Source organism: Chionomys nivalis, chromosome 1 (assembly GCF_950005125.1).
Source record: "Chionomys nivalis chromosome 1, mChiNiv1.1, whole genome shotgun sequence".
Classification (NCBI taxonomy): Eukaryota; Metazoa; Chordata; class Mammalia; order Rodentia; family Cricetidae; genus Chionomys; species Chionomys nivalis.
The window spans coordinates 139532625-139545562 of NC_080086.1; the positions used below are offsets into that span (position 1 = coordinate 139532625).

General features: G+C 42.5%; 1 protein-coding gene across 3 annotated transcripts in view; it reads left to right on the plus strand.

The window, feature by feature from the left end:
• Nt5c3a (5'-nucleotidase, cytosolic IIIA) overlaps positions 1-12938 on the plus strand; it is a 38277-nt gene that overhangs the window by 5760 nt on the left and 19579 nt on the right. The window lies entirely within an intron of this gene.

The window sequence follows — 12938 nt, forward strand, 5'->3', positions numbered from 1 at the left end:
GTGAAAAGGATCAAGTATTGTCCTAGTAATAACAGAGGTTTAGAGATTAGCGGTTTAGATAGATGTGTCTTCCAGGTAGATTGGCACATGATGAAAATTAAGAAGGACGTTTGTAACTGGATATACCAAACGTTGTCACCATGATCTCCTTTGCTTTCAGGTCCTTAGTTTTCCAAGCTACTTATGAAGCAAGAACTAAGAAAGGAAAGGCAAGAACCCCATTAGTAAGACAAGAGCCCAGGTGGGACTACCAGGACCCCAGGGTGATGGAGGAGTTACTTTCATTTAATAAAGAAACTGCCTTGGCCCATTTATAGGCCAGCCCTTAGGTGGGTGGAGTAAACAGAACAGAATGCTGGGAGAAAGAAACCGAGTCGGGAGTCGCCATGATTCTCCCACTCCAGACAGACGCAGGTTAAGATCTTTCCTGGTAAGCCAGCTCGTGGTACTACACAGAATATTAGAAATGGGTTAGATCAATACATAAGAGCTAGCCAATAAGAGGCTGGAACTAATGGGCCAGGCAGTGATTAAAAGAATACAGTTTCTGTGTAATTATTTCGGGGCATAAGCTAGCCATGTGGGCAGCCGGGTGCTAGGAACGCAGTCCCGCCGCTCGTATTACTACACCAGGGAAGCCTTGAGGGACCACCAGGTAGGTGGCTTGCCATACAGTAGGGTAAAGACCCAGTCAAGAGTAGGAGTACTTGTTGCGGGAGGTCCTTCCACACCTCCAGCCAATAGCTGCTGAGATACCAGCCCATTGGCGTGGTCTCTCAGCGGCTATTGGCTGGAGGAGCGGAAGGACCAGTGTTGCCGGAGGTCCTTCCACTCCTCCAGCCAATAAGTACTGAGTGGAAGAAGGGTCACCCCACAAAGAAGTCCATGCCAACTTAGTTAGTGGTTTGAATGAGCATGGCTCCCATAGGCTCATATGTTTGAATGTTTGGTCCCAGTTGGTGGAACTATTTGGGAAAAATTAGGAATGGCCATGTTAGAGAAAGTGTGTCACTTGGGATGGGCTTAGAAGTTTCAAAAACCGACATCATTTCCTGTTAGCTCTTTTTTGTGCTTGTGGGTCAGATGTAAGCTCGCAATTATTGCTCCAGCCACACCTGCCTGCCTGCTCTTCTCTTGTGTTCCTTGGTGATGGCCATGGACTCTAACCCTTTTGAACCATGGCCTCTAAGTTAAATGCTTTCCTTTTGTAAGTTGCCTTGGTCATGGTGTTTTGTCACGTCAGTGGGAAAGGTGACTGAGACAGCCTACTTCTCGGGTACCAGGATTTTACATTGTATGTGTGTTTAGTATGATTCATTTCAATCAGGTGGAGTGACTCAAGTGGTATTCATGTGAAGGCAGGTCCTACACCACAGAAAACAACTTCAGCGTGGATCAGCAGAAACTAGGAGTTGGGTTCCTTAAGAAAAAGGTATATGCTTTAGACTTCAGTAGGAGTAAAGGGAGGAGGGAAAAGAGAAAGAAACAGAGGTTTAAGTGTTTAACGGTAGTGCTGTGTGTGTGTCTTATAATTTTGCTTTTCAGAGAATACAACCTCGAACCAAGTTTGAAGATGAAACAAAGTTTGAAAATGAAGTAAGAACTTAAGAACTATGACCTTGTTTCCTTTTGAAAATAAAAGTGGTTTATGAGGTACATTGTTAAAGTTTGAGAAGAAGGAAGTACTGATAAAATTAAACCCAAAGGTCAGAGACTTTAAAAAGAATAAACAAATCTAATTTGTGAGAAATCATGTCTTCAAGGAAGTAGGAGATGACACTGAGGGCAGTATTTGAGGAGTAAAAGTCAGTTCATCAAATTTGAAGAAAACCTATTTTAAGATAAGAGATGTAAGTGCACTAAACTCTTGACATTGACCTTATCTTTGTAGCCAACTCTCTTTTTCTCGAATTGTCTCAGAATAGGCAAGTACTCTACCACCCATCCATTTCCCCAGCCCCTGACATAATCTTGAATTCCCACATTAGCAACTCTTTCAAAAATATTTATGGCAGGCGATGTGACTTTGTCTTCTGAGTCACACGTGTCGTGCTTCCTCCGCATATCCTCAGTTTTCAACCCTAATGACGAGTCTGATCGCCTAGCTAGTGAGCTTAGAGTTACTTCCTGAAACAGTTACTGTTTTTTTCTTATTTCTTTTATTGTGTATTCATCTGTATGACAGATGGACCAGTTTCGAGCAAATGCCTCACATTTTTAGTTTGTTCAAACACTCTTTACATCCGTCTACTTGCCATATTTGAATTAGCAGCATAACCATTGACTGGGGATTGAGAGGTAGACATGTTTTTCCTTAACAGAGCAGTGTGAGCCAAGGCTCCCAAAAGCTGTTTACATAAATCATGGCAACCAGAGACTATGGAGCATTGTTTTTAAACGCAGTTCTTCCACTTGCTAATGATGTAAGGAATGTAAATTATGTAACTCTATCTCATACACAATCGGAACCAGAAATCTGCAGATAAGGACCAGCAATCTGAGGTTTTAGTTTGTTTGATTTTTGCTTGGTTATTGTTTTGTAGAAATGACTTTTTGGGTTTTTGAAACAGGGTTTCTCTGTGAAACAGTTCTGTCCTGAAACTCACTCTATAGACCAGGCTGACTTTGAACTCACAGAGATCCACCTTCCTCTGCCTCCCAAGTGCTGGGATTAAAGATGTGCCCCACCACCACCACCTGGCCCTTTTTGAAAGTAATCTTATGACTGTTATCTAAATTGGGCTCTGGCCGGGCGGTGGTGGCGCACGCCTTTAATCCCAGCACTTGGGAGGCAGAGGCAGGTGGATCTCTGTGAGTTCGAGACCAGCCTGGTCTACAGAGCTAGTTCCAGGACAGGCTCCAAAACCACAGAGAAACCCTGTCTCGAAAAACCAAAAAAAAAAAAAAGAAAGAAAGAAATTGGGCTCAACTGATCCTTCTGCCTTCATCTCTCTTGGGTTCAAGACAGCTGCGCACTCAGGTCTAGCCAGCTCTCTGCTTAAACAGGGTGTTCTAAAATTGTACAGGACTTTTAAGTTCATTCTTTAGATTTACTATAAGATACTTTAAAAATATTTCATTTTTAATTGTGTATGTGTGTATGTGTGTGTGTGTGTGTGTAACACACATAAGTACAGATACTTTCAGAGGCCAGAAAAGGGCATCAGATGCCCTGGAGCTGGAGTTCTAGGCAGTTGTACCCAGGTCCTCTGGAAGAGCAACCAGTGCTCTTAACTGCTGAACTGTCTCTTCAGCCACCAGTATTTTACTTTTTGATACAAGTGTGAATGGGATTGCTTTCCTGGTTTCTCTCTTAGCATGTTTGTTATTGGTATGTAGAAAGCCTACAGATGTTTTGTGTTAATTTTGTATACCCATATCTTACTAAAAGTGTTTATCAGTGCTAAGAGTCTTCTGATGACGCACAGCCATTGTAGTCTTTTTCCATAGAGTCATAGCATCTTCAAATAAGGATACTTTGACTTCCTTTCTTATTTGTGTCCCATTTATTTCCTTTTGTCCAAGCTAAGACTTAAAGTGCTATATTTAGTGAGTGGAGAAAATGGACACCCTTGCCTTGTTCCTAACTTTAGTGGAAATACTTTGAGTTTTCCTTCCTTTTGTATGAGGTTGGCTATAGGTGTGTTGTATTTAGCCTCTTTTACGCTGAGATGTTTGTTCTACTCCTAGTCTCTTCAGTGGGATAGGGTGATAAACATTTTGAGTTCCTTCTCGGGGGTTTCATCTCATTTATTCTTGTTAGAGGACGTTAATATGTGAGTAGTAATTTTTAAGAGTTTGGCTCCCTTGATGTATTTCATGCTTCTTATGTTTTTGTGTTGGGACTTAAACATCTGGGGTTCAGGCATTAGTTGGATTATTTTTTAGCCACCCGTATTCTTCACTGGAAGTATTTACAGTGTCCAAAAGGGACTAGGCCGTAATGGGGTTGAAGTTTTTGTTTGTTTGTTTAACTCTTCATACTCTTTTCCACAGTGCTGGGCCAGGTTGCGTTTCCAACAGAGCCGACACAGCCTCGCTCGCATTTCTTATTTCCTAGTGACTGCCATTCTGATTGGAGAAAGGGGGAATCTCATGGTAGTTTTATGTTGCATTTCTCTGATGCTGTTGGTAAGTGTGAGTGGCTAATTTGCTAAAGGTTCTTTGTGTGGTTTTAAAAAGCAGATAATGAGTAAAAATCCAGAATGACTTTGCATGGTTAAACTGATGTTTTTCTCTGAGCATACACTAAAATTGACCTTACTGAAATCTAAAACTAGAGAGCAGACATTAAAACAAGCTTGGTGGGGTCTCGCTCTGTAGCTCAGTTGGAGAGCTTTTGCCTAGCATGCAGTGAGGTTTGGAGTCAATCCCCATCATCCCATAAACTGTGGGTTATGGCACACGCGCCTGTCATCCCATTAGCACTCAAGAGTTTGAGGCAGTAGGATCAGAGGTTCAACGCCATCACCAGGAGGGAGGGAGGGAGGGAGGGAGGGAGGGAGGGAGGGAGGGAGGGAGGGAGGGAAAGAAGGAGGGAGGGAGGGAGGGAGGGAGGGGCGCTTCAACTTGTAGAACTGTAGTTGAGATGTTCCATATATGATTCTGTGCAGAATCCTCTCATTTGCCTTGTTGTGCTTTAAGAGTAATGTAAACATTGCAGTCATCTAGAGATAATTAGGGTAGATAAAGAATGTGTATTTTAAATTGTGGTTCTGCTGGGAATGGAACTCAGGGCCTGACACATGCTCAGCAAGTACCCTACCATTGGGCATTTGTTCCCATAATTATCTGATTTTCATCCTTATTTGTGGATTGGTTATTTTATTTTGAGACAAGGTCTTGCTATATAACCACATACGACCTCAAATGCATGATCCTCTTGCTTTAGTCTCCTGAAGACTGGTCTCGTTGCCAGCTGTGCACCTTTGAGGAACCCCTCACAGCCTAAAGGGCCCCCGATCATGCCCCAGCAGCCTCGGAAGTAGCTGTGATTTTGGGGTGGGGAAACTTTTTTTTAAACACAGGTTCTTGCTATGTACCCCCAACTGTTTTAGAAATCACTGTGTAGGCAGGACTGGCCTCAAACTTACAATCCTGGTAAACTTTCTGATTTGGGGCCATCAGAGCTAGTTAGTCAGCAAGCAGCTAAATTTAGATTGGGTGTGTGTACTGTTCTAGGGTTTTTGTTGTTTTTTTTTTATTCAAAGAATTCTGCCCTTAAAGAGGAGACTTACTGGGTACATTGTGCGAGCTTTCAGATAGATAAGGGACATTTATCAAGGCTAGGTTGGTGACTCATGCTTATAATCCTAGTACTTGGGAGACTGGAGCAGGATGATTTCTGCATTCTAGGTTACTCTGGGCTATCCCAGGCTAGCATCAGCTACTGCATGAGATCCCATCCTAATGTAAAAAAAAAAAAAGGAGGAAGAAGGGAGGAGGAAACAGCAGCAGAACCAAAGCAGTAAAACCAAAACCATCAGGAATGAAAGAGACCCTTCCCTTTGCATGTGTGACAGGGAGTTAACTGTGGTTCATTAGTCATTTAACAGTTTGTGGTGCTCCTTCAGCAGGGCGCGTAGTTCATTATGTTGAAGGTCATGGGTGTCGGCCAGCAGGATAGTCAAACCAGAACCAGGAGAATGAGGTGGCCCTTTCTTGTTTCTTGTGTCATCTAGCTTCTAACTGCATATCGTGCCTCGGGCCGATAGGCGTGTGCCACAACTTTGGCGTTTTCACCTCTGATTAAATGTAGTGTGAACACCTTACCCGAGAGGTTGTTCTGCTCCCTTAAAGTATCGTTCTTCACTGCGCAGGTGGCGCTCAGGAGGCAGAAACAGATGGAGCCTGTGAGTTCCAGGCCAGCTAGGGGTGCATAGTAAGACTATCCCTAAAATAAATAATTGTTTAATTAAGCAAACAGCTATCCAAAAACAACAAGCAACACACACACACACAATCCCAGAAGTCAGAAACATCGCCACAGTGCAGGTTTCTGTCAGCAGGTGGCAGTCTTGTCCTGCAGTAGATGCTGCTCTCCAGTGTAGTGTACTCCATGTGTACTGCTGGAGATTGAACCAGACACTTGCTAGTGAGGCAAGAGCTGCGAGCTGAGCTACCTCTCTGACCCTATTGTTTGTACTTTAGTCTTTCTCTTGGTATATATTCATTGTCTTTAGGTCATGTACTCCTTTTTTAAGTCAGGATTTCATGGACTTCACTATGTAACCTGGCCTTGTACTCACAGAGATCTGCCTGCTTCTGCCTCCTGGGTGCCGGGACTGAAGGTGTCAGCCCTCAGAGTTACTTTAAGCACTGAGCTGTGATGACAGTTATGACAGACTTCATTGTCTCTCTGTCATTTTGTGTACTTGCTCCCTGCCTTCTCTCCCTGTTTAATCTACTAGAATAAGTAGGTACAAATTGTCTTGCAGTTGATGAGAGGTTGCTTAATCTGTTTGGTAAGTTCCTTCTTCAAGAAGGAAGGAGATAGTGTGGCCTCAAAAGCTCCCTGTACTCCTGTCTGTCTCCTCTGCCACGTCACACACCACAATGCCTCATTTATATTGTCCTCCGTGCCCTTCTGCTTGGGGATTTATGTTGGAGACAGCATGAAAAAGAATCCCACAGTCAAAGCCAGTTGTGGTATGCCTACCTGTAGTTCAGGCTGCTTGAGAGTCAAAGACACAGGATCTCATGAACTAGTGCATTTGAGAAAACAATAAATGCCAAAATAATAATAAAATCACATTTTTAAAGATTATGTGTATGAGTATTTTTTTTTATGCATATGAGTGTTTTGCCTGCAAAACACTGTGTGTGCCTGTTGCCTAGGGAGGTCAGAAGAGAGTATCAGATCTTTTGAAACTGGAGATCTAGATGAGTCTAAGCTGCTGTGTGGGTGCTGGGAACAGAACCCAGGTCCTCTGCTACAGCAGCCAGTACTCTTCAGCACTGAGCCATTGCTCCAGCCTTCAAATCACCATATTCTTATATGCAGCTTCCCCGGGAGCAGCGATCTGTTAGTATATCTGCCAAGTCTGTCTTGTCAAACTGTTAGAATGCTAAGAGAACAAATGAGTCACTAGATGGATTCTTGGAGAAGCAGGTAGGAGCCAGCTGAGAACTTCTAAGCCTTGTAGCAGGCTGAAATGTAAAACTGAAACTTCCTGGCGTTAGCGATAGGGAGAAAAAAGAAAAGACTAGAGTCATGAATGGTATAGGGCACACCACAACCCCAGCACATGGGAGGCTAAGGGAGGAGGGGGTAAATTCAAGGCTGTGACTACATAGTGAAACCCTGTCTTTAAAAAGAAAACAAAGGAAGAAAGTGAAAAGAAGCTGGAAAGACAAGGGAGCCTACGGTGCACTGGAACTGGAGAACTCTAGAAGGAGAAGCTAAATCTCTTTGGATTCATAGCCTGCACTCGGGACCAAGTACTGCTGCATTATCCGCCTAGCTTGTAAAACATCTAGCTCTAATTAGTAGCACAGCTGTCTTTAGCTAAAGCTCAGTCTGGCTGCCTGAAACTTAATTGATGTTTCCAGGTAGTTAGCGACATAGTCACTACAGAAAATAATGAAAGAAAATCACCTGTGATCCTGTCCTTCATCTCTGATCACTTAGTGATACTTGATTTGCTTGTATCGGCTATTACAGCATTCGATTTAGTTTATAATTAGTGTGTTTAAGACTTTAGAATCTAAAAGTGCAATTAATCATGTTTTATCTTCTTGTGCTTTTTTGAATTTTTAATTTATTTTTCTTGTGAGTCTCACTATGTAGCCCAAGGTAGCCTGTAAATTCAATGATCCTTCTGTCTCGGCCTCCCATTGCAAGCTTGAATTGTCTTTGTGTGAGGAGTCTTCCCAAGGCCGCCTACATACTAACTAAAGCATGCGTTTTTCCACTGAGCAGTGCCCATAACCAGTTAGCCGTCCTTGTTATGTGCTGTTGGCATTGTGAGCTGTGAAAACCTCGCTGTGTGGCGAGTTGTCTTTCTGTGTATTCTCCGTTTAGGTGTATAGATAGGACGCGCTGCAGTATGTTTCTCATGAGGACCACCAGCCCACAAATAACGACTCAGAGACTTATTATTAATTATGTAAGCTCTGCTCTTATAACTTTAATTAGCCCATATTTTTATTAATCTACATTCTACCATATGGTTTTTACCTCTCTCCCATTCTGTGTTTCCAGCTCATTCTTCATATCCATTATCCTGTGTGCCTGTATTATCTTCTCTCTGCCCGGATGTTCTGCCTGTCTCTCCTGCCTAGCTATTGGCCATGCAGCTTTTTATTATACCAATCACAGCAATGCCTCTTCACAGTGTTCAAATATCTCACAACAATGCACCAATAGGAAAAGCTTACCTTTCCATTTTTGCTAATATGCCCTATACAAAGTAGCAACAGTACAGTAGTGTTCCTTTTCAGCAGAGTACAAACTGTATGGTGGAAAGTCCAAGAGAGAGAAACGTTTTCTTTTTTCACCTTGTTCTGTTTCCAGTACAGAGATTCAGCTGCAATAAGATGGAGACTATAGTTTGAAAGACGCAGATCTTGAGATACCAGGACATGGTGCACTTAGCAGGAAGCATAGAATGCCTTTTAACTAAGAGAAAGATGTAGCCAGTTAAAGACCGTGTTTGAGTTTCTCAAAGCAAGTTTGAAAACTCAAGCCTCTCGGTTGAGGTTTGGGGGAAGGTTTTAATATCTCTTGAGATGGAGCCAGACTCCTCAACATGCAGACCTTAACCCACCAACTAGTTTACCAAGTAGGCGAGGCTGGCTGGCCACCAAGTCCCCGAAATTACAGGTATGGGTCACCTGTTTTTTGACATGGGAGTTCTAGAGACTGAACTCGGGTCCTTGTATTTTCAGGGCTGACCAAGCCCTAAGAAACTTCGTAGTGGCAAACTATGAAATAATTTTAATTCAGTTAAATAATTGACAGGCTAAAAAGCTCTGGGTCGTTACTCAAACACACAAATGGATTTCACTTTCTCCTTTGATAAAGATTACCATTCTTGCTAATAAGATAAATATCGATTACAGTCTCAGAATGGAGAAAACCTGGCAGATAGAAGGCCCTGCTCTGCGTGGAAACCTCTGCCCTTTGGCATCTGAATTCCTCATGTAGTTCTTGCCCTTAGGAGGGGTATGGCTGGTTTCGGCCAGGCCAGTCCCAGTGCAGAGATGAAAGTCCACTCCACTGCGCAAGAGCAATCTCTGTGACTTCCAGCTTCTCTCTAGCCCTTCTCAAAAACCAGTGGGAAAACTATGGGAGACAAAATCGGGTTGGTGTTGCTTGTTTTGTGATTCTGGGGTTCAAACTTGGGGCTTCATGAATGCTAGGCCGATGTATTACATCCGCAGCCCCCAAAATTGTTTGTTTTTAATTAAAATTTACAATAATACATTTTAATTACTTCTCTCTACCAACTCCTCTCAAATCCTCTCTACTTTCCTACCGCTCAATTCTGTTCTTGTTCATTCTCATAGTTTCTCTGTCTCTCTTTCCCTTTCTATCTCTAAAAAAAAAAAAGACAACCAAAAAAAAAAAAAAACCACAAAAATTAAACAAGCAAAAAACCAGTAAGATCAAAAAGGCCAATATGAAACAAAAAGTTCACAAAAATACCATTGGATTTGTTGTGTGCTGGCCTGCACCCTGTCCTAAAGTGTCATGATACACCCAGTGGTGTGCCATTGGAGACCAGTGGTTTTCCCTTTGCTGAAGGATGTCAGGTCATATGCATGCCAGTCCCATTCGGAGTGTCTTGAAGTTGGAGTCATTAATTCAGTACTTTCTGTGGCATACTGTTCTGACTCTGTGATGTGTGTGTGTGGAGTTGAGAGGACAGCTTTTTATTGAGTTGGTGGTTTTTTCCTTCTAGTGTGGGTCTGGAGGATGGAACTTAGGTGTCACCCGTCTTGTCTGCTGAGCCGTCTTACAAGCAGAAACATTATTTCTCAAGCACTCCCATGTAAGTGTTTGCACATAATTGCCTCCAGTGGCACAAGCGTGTGCACATCATTATCTACAGTAGTACCACATGACTTAAAAGGAAAAACCTTGAAGCTTTTGTATCTAACTAACATAAAGGTAATAAGCTTCTCCAGGTTCCATATTGCTTTACCTTGAGGAAGGAAGTTGTGTGGAGTTCTCTCATGCCAGCCTGCCTGGGTTAGGGTGTTGGTCAAGGGCGTTGGCGTGCTTCAGGACTGCCAGTGCAAACCCTAAGCAAATATTACTCGGACTTTAATAATCAAAGTCCCTCAAGGGGGAGTTCTTATTTCTATGATTTAAACAAGGCTTTGCTATGTAGGCTTTGTGACTGGAGCTTGTGACTCTTCTGCCTCTGCTTTGCAGACCGGGGTGTGCTATGAGGACCTGGCTCCCAATAAAGGTCTTGGTTTGTTATCTGTCAGGATGTTCTTCACCTTTTCTGATTATGGACAAGATTAATACTAGTTGCTGCTGACTCTCACATTTAAACACACCATTTATTTCCCAAGGAAATCATTTCTATTCTAAAACTCGGGCTATAAAAGTGGGCGGTTGGTGCTGCCGTGGGTCCTATCATGTGTCCTGTTTTAGACTTCCTCTGCTTCCTAGACTGACTCTGCTGCTGCTGCTTAGCAGCTGCACACTTCTATTCACTTAGAGAACGGAAGAATAGTAGCATGTGATATGCAGGGTGGTAGGGACAGACAATGAGGAATGTCCACACACTTAGAATGTAGTGAAATTATTTATTTATTTATTCATGTCTTTTAATTACTTTTTCACTGTTTGGAATCAAACCAGGGCCTCAGGTATTGTATGTGATCACGCCATGTACTGAGCCACACCCTCACAGGAGCTAGGAAATTTTAGGCACTTATAATATTTTCTTTTATTGTTTCTAAGATGGGGTCTTACTATTGGGCATCAAATGGCCTAGAACAATGACCCTCCTGCTCCTTCCTCCCAAGTACTGGGATTATAGGCCTGAAGCACCACATCCAGCAATGATCATTATAAAAGCTTTATAAGTCTGTTTCATGTGTGTACCAGAGTGTGTTCACCTCTTTTATTGTGTTTGTGGCACTGGGCTAGAGCCTGGGACTCTACACATGCTAAACAGACCTGGCCACCTAGCCGCACTCTACCCACTACCTGTCTTGTGTTTTGGAGTTATATGTTTTGTTACTGTTCCATGTTTTGTTTTGGTTTTGAGACAGTATCTCATGTGGCCTAGGCTGGCCTCCAACTCTTCAGAGGAAGATGATCTTGAATTCCTAATCCTCCTGCCTCTACCTCCCCAAGGGCTAGATTCCAGGCATGTGTTACTATGTCCATCTCTCTCCTGTGTTAAGAATCAGCTAGGTGTTGTCATTATGGCTGCTTGCAGTTTCTTAGTATTACAAACAAATCTACAGTCTTTATCTTTGCAACTATATCTTTGTTTACAACCATATTTCTTTAGGGTAAGTTACTCTACCCTAAGTAGTATGTGGAAGGAATATTTATATCTACAGCTTTCAGCAATATTTCTAAATATTCTCTCAGAAGGTATGGAAGCGTATCTCCCAAACTCCTTTGTTAAAGGAAGTAATCTTTAGGTGAGAGTAGTTAGCAGTTTTTTGTTTGCTGTCCTTGAAGTCTCATCACTAATTAGATATAATACGTCTTCCTCTTAGAGAAATGTTTTGTTACTGAACCTTATTAAATCTTATAGCAGTGCCTGGGGCTGGAGAAATGGCTCAGTGAGTAAAGCACTTGTCACAGAAGACTGCAGTTAGGATTCCCAGCACCCATGTAAGTACCAAGCAGGTTTAGTGTCTGTAATCCCTGTACCAAGGAGGCAGATAACAGGGATGCTCAATCACGCTGGCTAGCTTACCTAACTGATTGATCAGGCTCTGGGCTTAAATGAGAGACTCTGTCTCAATATTAAGGAGGAAGACACCTAAAGATGGCCTCTGACCTGCACAAGCCCCACCACCACCCCTACACATGTGAATATGCACACCCATCCAGGACAGGGGTGGTGGTGGTGGTGTCTCTATGAGTTTGAGGCCAAGCATTGGGTGCGCCCACAAGTACTGTACAGTAAATGTGCAGCTGTAGTAATGTGGACTTACAGTGGGCAGCTCCTGCAGCTCAGGAGGTTAGGAAGCATGAAGATCACTTGGGCCCAGGAGCTTGAGCCCAGCCTGAGCAGCAACATATTAAGATCCTTTCTCTACCAAAAAAAGAAAAAAAAAAAAACTTGCTATTTCAGAAAAAATATTTACATGTGTACAGTTTAACCATGCGCCTGACGATAAAGCTTCCCAGAGCCCATGTTGTACCTTATCTAGCAGGCCCTGGCACAGTATTAGTATATTGCCATCCTGCTGCTCAATTTAAAAACTAGACTAGTTTTGTTTCTAAAATAAAAACATGTATCTCTTTAGCTCCCTTCTTAATAACAACAACAAAACCCCTCATACTATATTACCCAGGCTGACCTACATAGAACCTGCCTTGGGTCCTTAGTAGCTGAGACTACCAGTGGATGCTGCCGTACCTGTATTTTCCAGTTTTGTAATTAATTTTCATAGTTTTGACATGATTTTTTACTAAAATTTACCAAAAAACTTATGGAAATATATAAAGAAAATATCAAAGCCACTGGAATAAATGTTAAATCCCACTGGAGTAAAATATGTATAATACAAAAGATACCATTTAAGTCAAGTTTAAGCATACAATTTGGTGACACTAAGTACATGTGTGTTGCTGTGCACTGTCACCACTACACACCACCCTTAGAACTGTTTTCATTTAAAAACTGAACTCTGCCAAATTGAGCAACAGCCTCCTATCCGCTTCTCTGGCTGCAGCAACCAATTTCATCTTTTGACTTTGTCTCGAAGTGGAGTGTCCCCCAGAGGAGCGC